The 19,953-nt window shown below is 43.5% G+C and overlaps 1 protein-coding gene across 1 annotated transcript in view; it reads right to left on the reverse strand.

Annotated features, from left to right (window-relative positions):
- Positions 1-15,962, reverse strand: part of cdk10 (cyclin dependent kinase 10) — a 53,213-nt gene extending 37,251 nt beyond the window's left edge. Inside the window, exon 1 of the mRNA XM_078544551.1 lies at positions 15,827-15,962. The gene's annotated coding sequence lies outside the window, so the exon portion shown is untranslated. The remainder of the gene's footprint in view (positions 1-15,826) is intronic.
- Positions 15,963-19,953: the final 3,991 nt, after the last annotated feature.

Consider the following 19,953-nt stretch of genomic DNA (forward strand, 5'->3'; position numbering starts at 1 on the left):
CTTATTTTGGTTTCTGATGAACGCTTGGAACTGAATCTTTAACGGTCCCTCTTTGACCAGAATCCTCTGAAGTTGAAGCATCTACCACATTAGTCGTGGACGACGGAGATGTAACTAGAATTGTAGGAGCTGATAATTTTTTGCTTTCCACATCATCTTGATGCGTCTGGGAGCGTTTACCTGAACAGAGTGTTTAAAATAAGTAATCAAAGCCCAAGTACTACAAAACAAAATGTTAACACAATTCCCCAATACATGTAAACATATGGCCTCTGACTTTTTTCGCATTCTATGATCTGTATTTCTTTCCCATTTTATTCAACGTACTGTACTATAACCCTAAAATTCAAACAAAATACCAATCACTAATTCCAATTCCAAAATTATATCTATTATTAACCCAGTGGAAAATCTGAGACCGAGTTCTTGAACTCAGCCAGCCTAGCATCCAACTACATTATGAAGGCCTTAGCTGCCCTACTTCAAAACAGTTGTTACCCTTCATTAATTCAAACATGACTTTCACTTGCACTTATAATTTAAAGAAATAGTTTGCATTATATTTGCAATACATTTAGTCCATCGTATTTCCAAAAGGTTTTCAGACCTTCAGGAGGTCCTCAGACCTTCAGAACAGACTTAACTCTAGATTTTGGAGATTAAACTTTATTAAACCTTTCCTCGATGCACACCCCCTCTTGGACTTGGAATAAGTTCTTATTCTTCTCTGCATTTTCTCCAGTATTTTCACATCTTTTTGTAGAACTCAACTGAATACTCTAAATGTAGTTTGATCAGTGTAGTGTGCATACTCACTGTATATGCAGTAAACTATGATTCTGGTGATAGAGGCCAGTATTTTACTAGCTTTTATTAATTACCCCACCCTATTGTCCAGACATTGACAAGAACACAATGACTCCTAGGTCCCTCTCTGATTGTTCCGTTCCTGCTATACTTGTGTCTCATTATTTCACCCATTGTGCAATATTTTGGGCAATAATATTACATTTCTTTTGCTATTTGTTTGCAAATAAAAATGAGAAGCAATAGTAGTCCAAATACTGACTGACCTCTATTCCACTCTTCTCAAAGAAATGACATTTCACTAACAATTTTTGTTTCCTATTCTTCAAGCAATTTGGTATAACAGTACCATAATCTACTTTGGATTCTCAAGGTTTAGTTTAAGTGGAAGTTTGTTATGCAGAAGCTTATTAAAAGTCTCTGAAATACAAATAAATTATATCATAGTAATTACCACCTTCCTGGTTTGGGTGACTGATTCTGAGGCCACTATTTGTAAACTTCCTAGTGTCTCACAGGTGGAAAAAGATTGGGGAGGGGAAGATAGAATATCAGGAACACGTAACCCAATCCCATTTCTGTCTCTTTAAATTTAAATGCGCAGAAATTAGGCCAAAAATGAAGCCCACACAAGTCAGATTGGAGCCTAATTAATGCATCAAAGTTATGATTTGGTAACATTACAACTTCGTAAATGAGGGGGAGGCACAACCTATGGGAGTTCCAGGCAACTGATCAGAGATGCGGCTGCTGAGTATCCAAGCTAAGTGCCTCTTTAAGCACTCCTTGTGGGTCAAGAGAATAGGAATGCCCTTCTCCTTACCAAAGAAGCATTTGGCCTCTTCCAGTCTCATCCTGCAGTGCTCTACTTTCCTTCCTGATCACCAACCATCTCCAGCCCTCCAAATCACAGGCACTCCCCCAAGTTCTCTTGATCATTGGACAAGGACTGTCTTCAAGAGTTCTTGGCTGTGGCCTCCTGCCACTAGTGTCCTTCTCCGTTCACTAGCCTATTTAGCTGGCTGTTGGGAGGGAGATGGCCCTATAATATGGTAATAACTGACAGAGCCGCCATGTCCCTAGTCTTCATTGATTGATTTTAGCTTCCCTGCACCCTCCATACCTGGGCCTGAGAGTCTGAGACTTTCCTGGAAGAAAGAAAGTGCTACTTTTGCTTTGGGGAGACTTCACAAGGCACGTTATACACTACTCACCATTCCAAACGACTGGTTAGCCAGTGGGCTAAGATGAATGGTGTGCCTAGGTATGGTGTATTGGCTTTGTAAAACTGGAGAGAATCTCAAACTTAAGTGTGGAAATATACCCAAGTGAGTATAAGGTGCCACTACAATCCTTTACAAAGGATTTACAAGAATAGGCTGCTTCTGAGGTGTCAACTATTGGCCCCTGATCAAGCAATGTCTTGATTTTAAAATTATTTTCCTTGTTTTCAAATCCCTCCATGATCTAACCCTATCTTTGTAATCTCCTCCCCACACCCATTGAGATATCTGCCCTCATCTAATTCCTGCCTCTTAAACATCCCTGATTTTAATCACTTCACTATAGATGGCTGTGCCTTTAGCTGCCTAGGCTCTGAGCTCTGGAATTTTGTCTCTACACCTCTCCACCATGCTTTCCTCCTTTAAGACATCCCTTAAGACCTCCCTCATCAACCAACGGTTTTGATCATCTGACCTAATATCTATTTATGAGGTTCAGCATCAAATTTTGTTTTACAATGTCCCTGTGAAGCTCCTTGGAATATTTTATTACATTAAAGGCGCTATATAAACATAAGCTGTTATAAAAGATTAGGGTTAGTTAGTTGCAACTTTGAAGAATTAAAGGTCGCCACCTTCTCCTGGGACTTGCTTGATTGCCTTAGGGAATTACCAAAGATTGTTCCTCAAATCAGCCTCAATTTTATTTTCCTGCTTCTCTAGTAGTAGCGTGGATAAAGAGTGTTTTGAAGGTTGGTACATGGGGCGGATTTGGTGGTCTTTTCTTGCCCTCCATGTTTGTATTGATTTGAAAATTTAAGTCATGCCAGCTTTAATTGTTTATATCAAAACCTTGACTTTCTAATAGCTTCTAATTTTAGTTTCAAGACATCCCTTCGGAACTATGCTGAGAAGGGATTAAAGGCTTGACGGATGTTTTGGTTTGTCCTCAATGACACCAAAGTCACAAACGAAGATGAAGCTTGTGTCTCAAAAAACAAACGGTTTTCAATATAGCACCATTTTTAAAAATTACATTCATGGGATGTGGGTGTCACTGGCAAGGCCAGCATTTGTTGCCCATCCTAATTGCCCATTAAAAGGTGGTGGTGAGCCACCCTCCTGGACCATTGTAATCCCTGTAGTGTAATATGCTGCCGTTAGGGAGGGAGTTCGAGGATTTTGATCCAGCGACAGTGAAGGAATGGCAATTTTATTCCAAGTCAGGATAGTGTGTGACTTAACATAGAAACTAGGAGCAGGAGTAGGCCATTCGGCCTTTCGAGCCTGGTCCGCCATTCAATATGATCATGGCTGATTCTCTATCTCAACGCCATATTCCCACTTTCTCTCCAAACCCCTTGATGCCCCTAATATCCAAAAATTTATCAATTTCTTTCTTGAATATACTCAGTGACTTGGCCTCCACAGCCTTCTGTGGTAGAGAATTGCACAGGTTGACCACCCTCTGAGTGAAGAAATTTTCCCTCATCTCAGTCCTAAATGGCCTGCCCTGTGTCCTGAGGCTGTGGCCCCTGGTTCTAGACTCCCTAACCAGGGAAACATCGTTCCTGCATCCAGTCTGTCTAGCCCTGTTAGAATTTTCAATCAGATCCCCTCATTTTTCTAAACTCTAGCGGATACAGGTCCAGTCGAACTAATCTCTCATACGACAGTCCTGCCATCCCCCGTTTCAGCCTAGTGAACCTTCGCTGCATTCCCTCTATGGCAAGTATATCCTTCCTTACATAGAGACCAAAACTGCACTCAATACTCCAGGTGTGGTCTCACCAAGGCCCTGTATAACCGCAGTAAGCCATCCCTACTTCTGAACTCAAATCCTCTTGCAATGAAGGCCAACATACCATTTGCCTTCTTAATTGCTTGCTGCACCTACTTATTTACTTTCATTGACTGGTGTACAAGGACACCCAAATCCCTTTGTACATCTATATTTTCCAATATATCACCATTTAAATAATACTCTGCCTTTCTGTTTTTCACACCGAAGCATATAACTTCACATTTATCCACATTATACTGCATCTGCCATGTGTTTACCTACACACAACTTGTCTAAATTGCCCTGAAGTCTCCTTGCATCCTCCTCACAACCCCGCCCAGTTTTGTGTCATCAGCAAACTTGGAAATATTGCATTTGGTTCCCTCATCCAAGTCATTTATATATATCATGAATAGCTCAGGCTCAAGCACTGATCCCTGCGGTACACTAGTCTCTGGCTCCACCTGTAAAAAGACCCATTTGTTCCCACTCTGTTTCTGATCTGTCAACCAATTCTCAATCCATGCCAATACATTACCCCCCAATCCCACTAGCCTCTTATGTGGGACCTTACCAAAAGCCACCTTGAAATCCAAATACACCACATCCACTGGTTCTCCCTTATCTATTCTACTAGTTACATCCTCAAAAAAACAGCAGTTGATCAGTTAAGCATGATTTCCCTTTCATTAGACCCTGTTGACTTTGTCTAATCCTGTTAATGCTTTCCAAGTATTCTGTTACCACGTCTTTTATAATAGACTCTAGCATTTTCCCCACGACTGATGTTAGGCCAACTGGTCTGTAATTGTTTTTTCTCTCCCTCCTTTTTTAAATAGTGGAGTTACATTTGTCACCCTCCAATCTGTAGGAACTGCTCCAGTGTCTATAGAATTTTGGAAGATGACCACCAATGCATCCAATATTTCCAGGGCCACTTCCTTTAGTATTCTGGGGTGTAGATTATCAGGCCCTGGGGATTTTAACCCCATTAATTTCTCCAGCACCATTTTTATACTAATACTGATTTTCCTCAATTCGTTCCTCTTCAATTGGTTCCCTAACATTTCTGAGAAATTATTTGTGCCCTCTTTTGTGAAGACAGAACCAAAATATGTGTTCAATTCTTCTGCCATTTCTTTGTTCCCCATTATAATTTCCCCTGTTTCTGACTGTAAGGGGCTTACGTTTGTCTTCGCTAATCTTTTTCTCTTCACATTATTGAAGCTTTTACAGTCAGTTTTTATGTTCACTGCAAGTTTACTCATACTCTATTTTCCCCTTCTTGATCAATCTTTTTGTCCACTTTTGCTGAATTCTAAACTGCTCCCAATCCTCAGGCTTGCTACTTTTTCTGGCAATTTTATATGTCTCCTCTTTGGATCTAATACTATCCCTAATTTCTTTTATAAGCCATGGTTGAGCCACCTTTCCTGTTTTATTTTTGGGCCAGACAGGAATGAATAAGCCATTACCTGTCCACTGTCAACCCTTTTAGTGAGGTTCCCCAATCCATCATTGCCAACTCGCACCTCATACCCCCGTAATTCCCTTTATTTAGATTCAGGACCCTGGTTCTAGATGCAACTTCTTCACTCTCCACCCTATCATTTATGATCGCTCTTCCCCAAGGTACCCCGCACAAGATTGTTAATTCTCATTGCACAATACCCAGTCTAGGATAGCCTGCTCTCTAGTTGGTTCCTCAACGTATTGGTCTAAAAAACCATTACGTACACACTCTAGGAAATCCTCCTCCACAGTATTATTGCTAGTTTGGTTTGTCCAATCTATATGTAGATTAAACTCATTCATGATTACAGTTTCACCCTTATTGCATCTCTAATTTCCCACTTAATGCCTTCCCTTACATCTCCATTACTGTTTGGGGGCCCATAGATAACCCCTGCCAACGTATTCTGCCCCTTGGTGTTTCTTATCACCACCCAAACAGATTCCACATCATGATTTTCCAAGTTAATATCCTTCCTCACTATTGCACTGATTTCCTCCTTTACTAATAATGCTACCCCACCTCCATTCCCTATTTGTCTGTCCTTCCTAAATATTGAATACCCCTGGACGTTCAGTTCCCATCCTTGGGCACCCTGCAGCCATGTCTCCGTAATTGCAACTACATCATTACTTGGAGATGAACCTGCATGGGGTGGTGTTCCCATTTGTCTGGTGCCCTTGTCCTAGGTGGTAGAGGTCGCAAGTTTGGAAAGCACCATAGAAGGTACCTTGATGAGATGCTGCAGTGCATCTTGCAGATGGTAATAACACTGCTGCCACTATGTGTTGGTGGTGGAGAGAGTGATTGTTTAAGTTAGTGGATGAGGTGCTAATCAAGCGGGCTGCTTTGTCCTGATCAGGTCGAGCTTCTTGAGTGTGGCTGGAGCTGCACTCATCCAGGCAAGTGGAGAGTATTCAATCACACTCCTGACTTGTGCCTTGCAGATGGTGGACAGGCTTTGGGAAGTCAGGAGCTGTGTCAGAATTCCCAGCATCTGATCTACTCTTGTGGCCACAGAATTTATATGGCTGGTCCAGTTCAATTTTTGCTCAATGTTAACCCTAAGGATCATGATCGTGGGGGTATTTCACAATGATAATGCTATTGAACGGCATGGGATGATGGTTAGATTCTCTATTATTAGGGATGTCCATTGCCTAGCATTTGTCATGAATGTTACTTGCAACTTACAGCCCAAGCTGTAATTATTAAGCATTAATCCTGGTATATAAGGTGTAGGAGCAAAAGTAGGCCATTCAGCCCATTGAGTCTGCTCCACCATTCAATGAGATCATGGCTGATCTGATAATCCTCAATTCCACTTTCCTGCTTTTTCCCCATAACCCTTGATTCCCTTACTGATTAAAAATCAGTCTATCTGAGCCTTGAATATACTTAACGACCCAGCCTCTACAGCTCTCCATGGTAAAGAATTCACTACCCTCGGAGAAGAAATTCCTCCTCATTTCTGTCTTAAATGGGTGACCCCTTACTCTGAGATTATGCCCTCTGGTGCTAGACTCACCCCACAAGGGGAAACAACCTCTCAGCATCTACCCTGCCAAGCCCCCTAAGAATCTTATATGTTTCAATAAGGTCACCTCTCATTCTTCTAAACTCCAATGAGTACAGGTCCAACCTACACAACCTCTCCTCATAAGAAAATACCTCCATACCCAGGATCAACCTAGTGAATCTTCTCTGGACTGCCTCCAATGCCAGTATATCTTTCCTTAGATAAGGGGACTAAAACTGCTCAGAGTATTCTAGGTGTGGTCTAACACAAGGTGTGGCCTTGTGTAGTTTAGCAAGACTTCCCTATTTCCGTTATGGTACTGGACCTGGATGTCTGAACTGCAGGATGACCATTACAATACAAGATGCCCTACATAGATACAGAAAATACTGGAAAACCTCAGGCCTAGAAGTAACTGTAGAGAAAGAAACGGAGTTAACGTTTTGAGTCCATATGACCCTTCTTCAGGGCATACAAACTCAAAACATTAACTCTGTTTCTTTCTCCACAGATGCTGCTAGACCTACTGAGTTTTTCCAGCATTTTTTGCTTTTGTTTCAGAATTCCAGCATCTGCAGTATTTTGCTTTTATCTTTTTGCCCTACATAGATGTTCCACTACACTAAATATGCATGAGGAAACCTTTGAGGCTTGGCATATTCCCAGGTAGCTGGAGGCTGGGTTCTAGGCTGCCTATTCCGATATGCAGTTTTGGTATGTGTCCATTCTCCAGTCAGAAAGATGGTGGCAATGCACATTATGTTGACTTGTGCTGCTCACCATACAAATAGCATCTTCTTGCAAGCAGTAAGAAATTCCTGTTATTTGATCATCTAGAAGGGCTCAAACATATATGCTTACTCATTCTAATAATAAGCTATTGACCTTTAGTAGAGGGATGAGAGAAATCTTTGGGGTAAAGTTTGCTCTAAGTAGGTATTCCCAGCAATATAAGAATGGAACCAAGTTAAACCTCCTAAGGTAAACTCAGTAATAGTGTCAAAAAGTCAATGATTTGAAACAAAGAACAAGAACAAAAAAAAGTACAGCAAATGAAAAGGCCCCTCAGCCCTCCAAGCCTGCTCCGATCATATTGCCTGTCAAACTAAAACATTTTGCACTTCCGGGGTCCATATCCCTCTATTCCCATCCTATTCATGTATTTGTCAAGCTGCCTCTTAAACACCACTATCGTACCTGCTTCCACCACCTCCTCTGGCAGTGAATTCCAGACACTCACTACTCTCTGCGTAAAAAACTTGCCCCACACATCTCCTCTATCGTTTTCTCCTCTCATCTTAAATCTATGTCCCCCAGTAATCGACTCTTCCACCCTGGGAAAAAGTTTCTGACTATCTACTCTGACCATGCCACTCATAATTTTGTAAATTTCTATCAAGTCGCCCCTCAATCTCCGTCGCTCTAGTGAGAACAATCTGAGTTTCTCCAACCTCTCTTCATAGCTAATAACTTCCAGACCAGGTAGCATCCTGGTAAACCTCCTCTGCACCCTCTCCAACACCTCCATATCCTTCTGGTAATGTGGCAACCAGAATTGCATGCAATATTCCAAGTGTGGCCTAACCAAGGTTCTATACAGCTGCAGCATGACTTCCCAGCTTTTATACTCAATACCCCTGCCAATGAAGGCAAGCATGCCATATGCCTTCCTGACTACCTTATCCACCTGCGTTGCCACTTTCAGTGACCTGTGGACCTGTACACCCAGATCCCTCTGCCCGTCGATGCACTTGAGGGTTCTGCCATTTACTGTATAACTCCTACCTGTATTAGACCTTCCAAAATGCATTACCTCGCATTTGTCCGGATTAAACTCCATCTGCCATTTCTCCACCCAAGTCTCCAACCGATCTATATCCCATTGTATCCTTTGACAATCCTCTTCACTATCTGCAACTCCTCCAACCTTAGTATCATCTGCAAACTTACTAATTAGCCCAGTTACATTTTCCTCCAAATCATTTATGGATACTACAAACAGCAAAGGTCCCAGCACTGATCACTGTGGAATACCACTAGTCACAGCTCTCCATTCAGAAAAGCACCCTTCCACTGCTACCCTCTGTCTTCTATGACCAAGCCAATTCTGCATCCATCTTGCCAGCTCACCTCTGATCCTGTGCAACTTTACCTTCTGTACCAGTCTGTCATGAGGGACCTTATCAAAGGCCTCACTGAAATCCATGTAGATAACATCCACTGCCCTTCCATCGTCGATCATCTTTGTCACTTCCTTGAAAAACTCGATCAAGTTAGTGAGACACGACCTCCCCTTCACAAAACCATGCTGCCTCTCACTAATACGCCCATTTGCTTCCAAATGGTAGTAAATCCTGTCACGAAGAATCTTCTCCAATAATTTCCCTACCGCTGACGTAAGGCTCACTGGCCTGTAATTTCCTGGATTATCCCTGCTACCCTTCTTAAACAATGGAATGACATTGGCCATTCTCCAGTCCTCTGGGACCTCACCCATAGCCAGTGAGGATACAAAGATTTCTGTCAAGGCCCCAGCAATCTCCTCCCTTGCCTCCCTCAGTACTCTGGGGTAGATCCCATCTGGCCCTGGGGACTTATCCACCTTAATATTCTTCAAGACGCCTAACACTTCCTCTTTTTTGATCTCAACATGATCCAGGCTATCTACACACTCTTCCCTAGACAAATCAACCGCTAAGTCCTTCTCTTTGGTGAATACTGATGAGAAATACTCATTTAGTATCTCTCCCATTTCCTCTGGCTCCACACAGATTCCCACCTCTGTCCCTGAGTGGGCCTACCCTTTCCCTGGCAAACCTCTTGCTTTTTACATATGTATAAAAGGCCTTGGGATTTTCCTTAATCCTGGTTGCCAATGACTTTTCATGACCCCTTTTAGCCCTCCTGACTCCTTGCTTAAGTTTCATCCTACTTTCCTTATATTCTCCACGGGCTTCATCTGTTCCCAGCCTTCTAGCCCTTACGAATGCTTCCCTTTACTTTTTGATTAATCTCACAATATCCTTCGTTATCCAAGGTTCCTGAAACTTGCCATGCTTATCCTTCACCCTAGCAGGAACATGCCAGTCCTGAATTCTTATCAACTGAAGTTTGAAAGCCCCCCACATGTCAGTTGTTGATTTACCATCAAACATCCGCCTCCAGTCTAGATTCCTCAGTTCCTGCCTAATATTGTTATAATTAGCCTTCCCCCAATTAAGCATCTTAGCCCAAGGACTCCTGTTATCCTTATCCATCAGTACCTTGAAACTTACTGAATTATGGTCACTTTTCCCGAAATGCTCCCCTACTGAAACTTCAACCACCTGGCTGGGTTCATTCCCTAATACCAGGTCCAGTATTGCCCCTTCCCTATAATAAAAACAAAAAGCTACTGCGGATGCTGGAAATCCAAAACAAAAACAGAATTACCTGGAAAAACTCAGCAGGTCTGGCAGCATCGGTGGAGAAGAAAAGAGTCGAAGTTTCGAGTCCACATGACCCTTCAACAGAACTGAAGTATAGTTAGGAGAGGAGTGAAATATAAGCTGGTTTAAGGTGGGGGGCGGGGGGGAGAGAAGTTGAGGGTGGGGTGGTTGTAGGGACAAACAAGCAGTGATAGGAGCAGATAATCAAAGACGTCGCATCTGTTCTGATGACGCTACCTTCAAAAACAGTTCCTCTGACATGTCCTCCTTCTTCCTTAATCGAGGTTTTCCACCCACGGTCGTTGACAGGGCCCTCAACCGTGTCCGGCCCATCTCCCGCGCATCCGCCCTCATGCCTTCTCCTCCCTCTCAGAAACATGATAGGGTCCCCCTTGTCCTCACTTATCACCCCACCAGCCTCCGCATTCAAAGGATCATCCTCCGCCATTTCTGCCAACTCCAGCATGATGCCACCACCAAACACATCTTCCCTTCACCCCCCCTGGCGGCATTCCGTAGGGATCGTTCCCTCCGGGACACCCTGGTCCACTCCTCCATCACCCCCTACTCCTCAACTCCCACCTATGGCACCTCCCCATGCCCACGCAGAAGATGCAACACCTGCCCCTTCACTTCCTCTCTCCTCACCGTCCAAGGGCCCAAACACTCCTTTCAAGTGAAGCAGCATTTCACTTGCATTTCCCCTAACTTAGTCTACTGCATTCGTTGCTCCCAATGCAGTCTCCTCTACATTGGAGAGACCAAACGCAAACTGGGCGACCGCTTTGCAGAACACCTGCGGTCTGTCCGCAAGAAAGACCCAAAACCTCCCTGTCGCTTGCCATTTTAACACTCCACCCTGTTCTCTTGCCCACATGTCTGTCCTTGGCTTGCTGCATTGTTCCAGTGAAGCCCAACGCAAACTGGAGGAACAGCACCTCATCTTCCGACTAGGCACTTTACAGCCTTCCAGACTGAATATTGAATTCAACAACTTTAGATCTTAAACTCCCCCTCCCCCCCCATCCCCACCCTGTTTCTTCCCCCTCCCTTTTGATTTTTTTCCAATAATTCATATAGATTTTTCTTTTCCCACCTATTTCCATTATTTTTAAATCTACAACTAATACCTTGTCAGTCTTTCCACCCCACCCCCACTAGAGTTGTACCTTGAGTGTCCTGCCATCCATTCTTAATTAGCACTTTTCTTAGATAATATCACCACCTTCAACACCTCTTTGATCCTTTGGTCTGTGACATATTTTGATTATCTGCTCCTATCACTGCTTGCTTGTCCCTACAACCACCCCACCCTCAACTTCTCTCCCCCCGCCCCCCACCTTAAACCAGCTTATATTTCACCCCTCTCCTAACTATACTTCAGTTCTGTTGAAGGGTCATGTGGACTCGAAACGTCGACTCTTTTCTTCTCCACCGATGCTGCCAGACCTGCTGAGTTTTTCCAGGTAATTCTGTTTTTGTTTTGCCCCTTCCCTAGTTGGACTACCTACATATTGTCTCAGGAAGCCCTCCTGGATGCACCTTACAAATTCTGCACCATCCAAACCCCTAGCACTAAGTGATTCCCAGTCAATATAGGGAAAGTTAAAATCACCCACCACAACAACCCTATTGCTTTTACATCTTTCCACAATCTGCCTACATAACTGTTCCTCAATCTTCCACCAGCAATTGCGAGGCCTATAGTAAACCCCCAACATTGTGACTGCACCCTTCCTATTCTGGAGCTCTACCCGTATTGCCTCGCTGCATGAGCCCTCTGAGGTGTCCTCCTGTCGTACAGCTGTGGTATTCTCCTTAACCAGCAGTGCAAGTCCCCCACCTCTTCTACATCCCTTTCTATCCTGCCTGAAACATCTAAATCCTGGAACGTTTATTTGCCAATCCTGTCCATCCTTCAACCAAGTCTCTGTTATAGCAATAACATCATAGTCCCAAGTACTAATCCAGTTCTGTTGAAGGGTCATGAGGACTCGAAACGGCAACTGTGCTCTTCTCCGCCAATGCAGCCAGACCTGCTGAGTTTTTCCAGATATTTCGGTTTCTGGTTTTGTTCTCTAAGCTCATCTGCCTTGCCTGTTATACTTCTCGCATTAAAACAAATGCATTTCAGACCCCCAGTCCCACTGTGTTTGGTAATTTCTCCCTGCTTGCTCTTCCTCTTAGTCCTACTGGCCATATTCACTAGTTCCCAGTCATTTATTTCACCTGCTGACCTATTGCTCTGGTTCCCACCCCCCCGCCATACTAGTTTAAACCCTCCCGAGTGACACTAGCAAACCTCGCAGTCAGGATATTGGTGCCCCTCCAGTTTAGATGCAAGCCGTCCTTCTTGTACAGGTCCCACCTGCCCCGGAAGAGATCCCAATGATCCAGATATCGGAAACCCTCCCTCCTACACCATCTGTTCAGCCACGTGTTTAGCTGCACTATCTTCCTATTTCTAGCCTCACTGGCATGTGGCACAGGGAGTAATCCTGAGATTACAACCCTACAGGTTCTGTTTTGTAACTTTCTGCCTAACTCCCTGAACTCCCACTGCAGGACCTCGTCACTCTTTCTGCCTATGTCGTTAGTATCAATGTGTACCACGACCTCTGGCTGTTCTCCCTCCCCCTTCAGAATGTCCCATGACTGATCAGAGATGTCCTGGACCCTGGCACCAGGGAGGCAACATACCATCCTGGTGTCTCTTTCACAACCACAGAAGCACCTATCTGAGCCCCTGACTATAGAGTTCCCTATGACAATTAACATTAACTCTATTTCTCTCTCCACACATTCTGTCTGATCTGTTCAGTGTTTTTAGCATTTTCTATTCTTATTTCAGTAATACAATACCTAATCAAGCAGGTACTTTGCAGTACTGTTAGTTTTTTTTATTCGCCCTTGGGATGTAAGCATTACTGGCAAGACTAGGATTTATTGCTCATCCTCAGTTGCCTTTGAGAAAGTGGTGGTGGGCCACTTTCTTGAACCACTGCAGTCCATGTGGTGTAGTTACACCCATAGTGCTGTTGGGGAGGCAGTTCCAGGATTTTGACCCACCGACAGTGAAGGAATGATGATATAGTTCCAAGTCAGGATGGAGTGTGGCTTGGAGGGGAACTTGCTGATGGCTGCGTTCCCATCCACCAGTTGTCATTACAAGCATACCGGCTCCCACAGCTACCTCGACTACAGCTCCTCACACCCCGCTTCCTGTAAGGACTCTATCCCATTCTCTCAGTTCCTTCGCCTCCGTCGCATCTGTTCTGCTGATACTACCTTCAAAAACAGTTCCTCTGACAGGTCCTCCTTCTTCCTTAACCGAGGTTTTCCACCCACGGTCGTTGACAGGGCCCTCAACCGTGTCCGGCCCATCTCCCGCGCATCCGCCCTCACGCCTTCTCCCCCCTCCCAGAAACATGATAGGGTCCCCCTTGTCCTCACTTATCACCCCACCAGCTTCCACATTCAAAGGATCATCCTCCGCCATTTCCAGCATGATGCCACCACCAAACACATCTTCCCTTCACCCCCCCCGGCGGCATTCCGTAGGGATCGTTCCCTCCGGGACACCCTGGTCCACTCCTCCATCACCCCCTACTCCTCAACCCCCACCTATGGCACCTCCCCATGCCCACGCAGAAGATGCAACACCTGTCAACACCTGTCCCTTCACTTCCTCTCTCCTCACTGTCCAAGGGCCCAAACACTCCTTTCAAGTGAAGCAGCATTTCACTTGCATTTCCCCTAACTTAGTCTACTGCATTCGTTGCTCCCAATGCGGTCTCCTCTACATTGGAGAGACCAAACGTAAACTGGGCGACCGCTTTGCAGAACACCTGCGGTCTGTCCGCAAGAAAGACCCAAACCTCCCTGTCACTTGCCATTTTAACACTCCACCCTGCTCTCTTGCCCACATGTCTGTCCTTGGCTTGCTGCATTGTTCCAGTGAAGCCCAATGCAAACTGGAGGAACTTCCGACTAGGCACTTTACAGCCTTCCAGACTGAATATTGAATTCAACAACTTTAGATCTTGAACTCCCTCCTCCATCCCCACCCCCTTTCCGTTTCTTCTCCCTCCTTTTTGTTTTTTCCAATAATTTATATAGATTTTTCTTTTCCCACCTATTTTCATTATTTTTAAATCTATACTTTTAATGCCCTGTTAGTTTTTACACCCCACCCCCACTAGAGCTGTACCTTGAGTGTCCTGCCATCCATTCTTAATTAGCACATTTGTTTAGATAATATCACCACCTTCGACACCTCTTTGTTCCTTTGTCTGTGACATCTTTTGATTATCTGCTCCTATCACTGCTTGCTTGTCCCTACAACCACCCCCACCCCAACTCCTCTCCCCCCCACCTTAAACCAGCTTATTTTTCACCCCTCTCCTAATATTACTCAGTTCTGTTGAAGGGTCATGAGGACTCAAAACGTCAACTCTTTTCTTCTCCGCCGATGCTGCCAGACCTGCTGAGTTTTTCCAGGTAATTCTGTTTTTGTTTTGTTTTGTTACCAGTTGCCCTTGTTCATCTGGCTGGTAGAGGTCAGAGGTTTGGAGGTGCTGTTGAATGAGTCTAGGCAAATTGCTGCACTGCATCTTGTAGATGGTACACACTGCTGGCCTTGTGCGTGGATGGCAAATGGGGTGCTGATCAAGTGGGCTGTTTTGTCATGGTGCTGAGCTTCTTGATTGTTATTGGAGCTGATGGAATACTCTCAACTTGTCTGATGAATACAGGCAATCAGGCAAGTCAAGAATATTCCATCACATTTCTGACTTGTGCTTTGTAAATGGCAGACAGTCTTTGGGGAGTCAAGTAACTCATCACAGAATTCCCAACCTCTGACCTGCTCATGTAGCCTCAGTATTTATATAGTTGATTCAGTTAAGTTTCTGGTCAATGGTAAATTCTCAGGATGTTGATGGTAGGGGAATTCAGTGACAGTAATGCCATTGAACATCAAGGAGAGATGATTCACTCTTATTGGGGATGGTCATTGCTGGCACTTGTGGCATGAATGTTACTTACCACTTAACAGTCCAAGCCTAAATGCAGTCCAGATTGATCAACAGGACTGGCTCATTGAAAGAGAATACCTGGCATCACAATTCAAGTTCTTTTCATTGGGCTCCAGAGAGAGGCAAGCTAATGCCCCAATGGTTGGACTGGTTCTAGCTGTACAAACAGCAAGTCACCAGCACTACTTTCTGGTAGGCTATGCAGCTTTTGCCCCTGTATCCTATGCATCCCTAAGCCTTCTGGTTGTTTGTCCTAAATTCTTTGGGTTCTGACCCTAAGGAGAAAGATTGTATGCTAACAGAGACCCTACTTGCATAGAATTCTCAGCAACACTGTGATAAAAAAACGAAACTTATTGAAGAAAGCATAGATTTACTGTTGCTTAAAAGTCATTTGTGGAAAATAAAAATTCTACATGAGGCAAAAGTACAGATAAAATAATTTTAAATTAATCTACAATACGTTAAAAAGTAAAAAATACTTGGTAGCAGCTGATGAATAACTCTTTTACTTTACCCTTTTGACGGTTCCAGTAGCTGCTTGAGGCACCCATAATGGCGAAGAACCCAATGAGAGCTGGTGTAACCAGAGAGCTGCTTTGACTGCGACCCGCAGCACTGTCAGAGGAGCTTTTATTGCGCCAGGGGTGACGTCAACCTCAAGGGCGAGCACGTCACGTGACGGGGGCGCGCGCGAGACGCCTTCATCGCGGGGACCCGGGGTGGCTGGAGGGGGAAGGGAGAGCGTAATCCGTGACGCCCCAAGGTCTCGCGAGAGTTGGTAAAGGGGGCGGCTGGGACCATCCTGAGGGAAGGAGGAAGCAGCAGCAGCAACTCTGGGTAACTGGTTCAGTCACTCAGACACCATGGACGGTATGGGACACGGTGTTGGTTTAATAATTGAAGCTGCGCTGGGGCAGCGGGAGTGTGGGCACGGCCACCGATCTGTGACGTGTGTTGTCCATTCTCTATATCACGGCTGATGGGCTCTGTTGTTATTGGTGTTGAATCACCCAGCCTGGGTTCAGGGTCGCCAAGCACCAGGCTCCCTGGAAAATGTCTTAACAATGTTAGCTGGGGGGCAACATCTGTACTTGTACACAATGTGCTCCAGGTGTGAGGGGAAGTGAATTCACAGGGGGGGGGTCAGACCGGATCAGGAGAGAGGTTAGGGGGAGGTGATTGAAAGTGCTCTTAAGAGAGGTAGGATTTGAAGAGATTGAGGGATAGAAGGAAATAACTTGCAGTTCCTGAATGCTTCACAGCCAATTAATTACGGTTGACGTTTAGACGCTTGTTATATGGGGCAAACACAGCAGCCAATTTTCAAACTTCAGAGTCCCATAAACAGAAATAAATTTGGATAGCCAGATGATAATTTGTGTTTGATGTCTTGATTGAGGATTAAATGTTAGACAGAACAACACCCTGCTCTATATTTTTGTTAAAAGGTCCTGGGTGATTCTGTCCATTTTTTAGAGTATTCAAAATCATAGGGGTCTGGACAGAGTAGATGGGGAGAAACTGTTCTCATTGGTGGAAAGATCAAGAGCCCGAGAACATTGGTTTAAGGTGATTGGCAAAAGAAACAGTGGTAACATGAGAGAAAACTATATTGTGCAGTGAGTTGTTAGGATCTGGGAATGCAATGCCTGTGAGTGTAGTGGAGGTAGATTCAATTATGGCTTTCAAAAGGGAATAGGATAATTATCTGAAGAGGAAAAAATTGCCGGGCTATGTGGCAAAGATGGGGAAGTAGCACTAGGTGAATTGGTCCTGCAGAAAGCTAACACAGACATGATGTGCCGAATGCCCTGCTGTAACTGTTCCATGATTCTGAGAGGGCCTCATTTAATGTCTCATCTGAACAACAGCATTCAGACGATGCAGCACTACCTCAGCACTGCACTGGAGTGTCATCCCAAATTATGTGCCCAATTATCTTATGTGGGGCTTGAACTCATGACTTTCTGACTGAGAAGTGAGAGTCATTGAGCCAAGGCTGACTGTAAAGAGTAGCAACTTACATTCATACTGTGCCTTTAATATAGAAACAATGCCTCACGGTGCTATGCAGCCATGAGGGAACAATGGCCCAGTGAGAAGACAACAGGAAAGGAGACCGAAAACTTGGTTGAAGAGGTTATTTTAAGGTGGTTCTTAAAGGTGAAGAAGCGGAAGGGCTTAGGAAGTCTATTCTAAAGCATGAAACTTAGGTGGCAGATAGCACACCCACCAATAATGGAGAGAAAGGATACGGATATGCTGAAGAGGCCAGAGTCTGAGGAATGGAGACTTTGGGGATAGGGTTTTGTAGCATGATAGGGAGGAATGAGGCCATGAAGAAATCTAAATACAAGGATAAGGGTATTAAATCTGAGCTATTGTAGGACTGATGTAGATCAGAGAGGACAAGGGAAATGTGTCAGGTGCAGGATAGGATACAGGCAAAGTTTTAGAATGACTAATGTCTGTGGTGTATGGGAGACTGTCGAGGTGAGTATTGGAATAGTGGAGCGTGCAGAAGGCATCAATGAGGGTTTCAGTTGCAGATGGACTGAGGTAGGGCAAAGATGGGTGATGTTATGGGGTTGGAAGTAAGTGGTTTTTCTGATGAAGAGAATGTAGGATTTGAAACTCAGCTTGGGATCAAATGGAATGCCATGCTAGTAGCCTTTTCAGGGATCATATAATTAGAGTATGTCACAGTTCCTTTCTACATGTAATTTTCAATCCTTGGTGATACTCCTGATCAGATTGTGGCTTGTAACTCCTTTCAACAGCATTAGGCAGCAGGTGTATTTTCCTTGGATAGCAATCCAGAGATGAGAGTTCGGTAAATAAGCAATGGTCTCACATTTTTAATTGTTGATTGTAGTCATGCAAAGTTCTATTCTCTGAGTGAGCAAGAAAATACAGCAATGTCAACCTGGGGATTCAGAGGATGATGTCATAAATTCTGATAGCAAAACATTAGGGTGCAGTTAGACAAGAAAAGGTGAACTGCATTCAGTTGAATACTGTAAAATATAATCTTTGCAGTTAGAATTCTTCCTGTGGTTTCAAGAGGAGATGCTCCATTGTGCCCTTGTGGCAGGCTCGTCTGGCTTTGCATGTAAACTAGTCAATTCAGCCAATAATTTTGGATTTCCTATTGTGCTGCTCTAATTCAAGTGACCGTAGAATGACTTACAAATATTTTTTTGTTGACCAGTTTAACTTGAGATTCCTGAACTAGGAAATGTTAACAGAAGCAAGTATGTTGTAATGTCCAACTTGTGCTGACTTTTCTTGGTTTGTTTTTCCAGATTGACAAATCAACTGCTTCCTGGTTTATGTCTGAAACCACACCCTGTAACACAAAGGTGGAAGGAAGGCAATTTTTAAAAATATTTATTCACGGGATGTGGGCTTTGCTGGCTGGGCCAGCATTTATTGCTCATCCCTAGTTGCCCTCAGAGGTGGTGGTGAATTTATTTTATAAGTTTTTGTTGGAATACATGGCAAGGTCTACAGTCTGTTGTACTCACTGTTAGCACATTTTATGAATTATTCCACATTGCAAGAAAGCTTGCTACATGGTATACAAGACAGCATCCAACTGAAGTATTTTTTATATATAGGTGCAGCTAGATTCAGAATTTTTGTTTCAATACTAAAATAACAATTTGGGTTATGTATATCAAAATGCATGTATATCAAAACATGATGGAGAAAAATTTTTGTATACTGAGTGTTTTGAATTAATCAGCCTAAGTACTGAAGTTAGGTACTTAGAAGACAGGGCCTTAGGATCTCTGACTTCAGGTCTAGATAATGTGCTTCGTTGGGAAAATGTAAATGTATTTGTTTTACCTTTTTAAAGAGCTGGTTATGAAAATGAATAGACAATGTAGTGTGTTAGATTGGAGCTGAAAGTCATATTTGCATCCCATAAAGCTAACTAATGTACAGAGTTATGTTGATCTGCAGTGTTGTTGGTGATCCAAAGGGGCTTTTGTGAAAGTACAAAAAGTCTCAATTTTTGAACAGCCTGTTACAGCCAACAATCGACATATCAATGTTATGATGGTACTACGGAATCAGGCTTATATTTTTCCTCTGTTGCTGTCCCCATTTTTTTTCGACTGTTATTGGAATTTGGGTAGTACTTGCAAGGCAATATTTATAGCTGATTTACAACTTCCTATGGTGGGATTCGAGTGTGTTGCTGGTCTGGTAATATAATTACTAGCTCACCATACTGGTCTAGGTATGGTGAGGTAATCTAGGAATATAGAATATAATTAAGAAGGTTGTAGCTGTGAAAACATCAATTAAAAATTTGTAGTGAGCACTAACCTTCTTCACTTTAGTTTGTTCAGATTTGGAGTTTTCTCCAAGATGTTCCACACAAAACCAGGTACCTTATTCGTGACAGTACAAATACTTTAAATATGAGATGCAAATGTTTGATACTTGTGATAACATATAAGTGTCAATAATGGTAATCATATTTAAATTTTCTTTTATGTTACAGATACTTTGTTTCAGTTACGGGTAAGGACAAAAATTCTAATTTGCTTTTTTGCTTTTGAAAATGAATCAGATTTTAACATTCATGCCTCAAGTTGGCTATGATGTGATAGTAATGCAGTGGGCATT

This window comes from Cetorhinus maximus, chromosome 6 (assembly GCF_964194155.1).
Source record: "Cetorhinus maximus chromosome 6, sCetMax3.hap1.1, whole genome shotgun sequence".
Taxonomy (NCBI): Eukaryota; Metazoa; Chordata; class Chondrichthyes; order Lamniformes; family Cetorhinidae; genus Cetorhinus; species Cetorhinus maximus.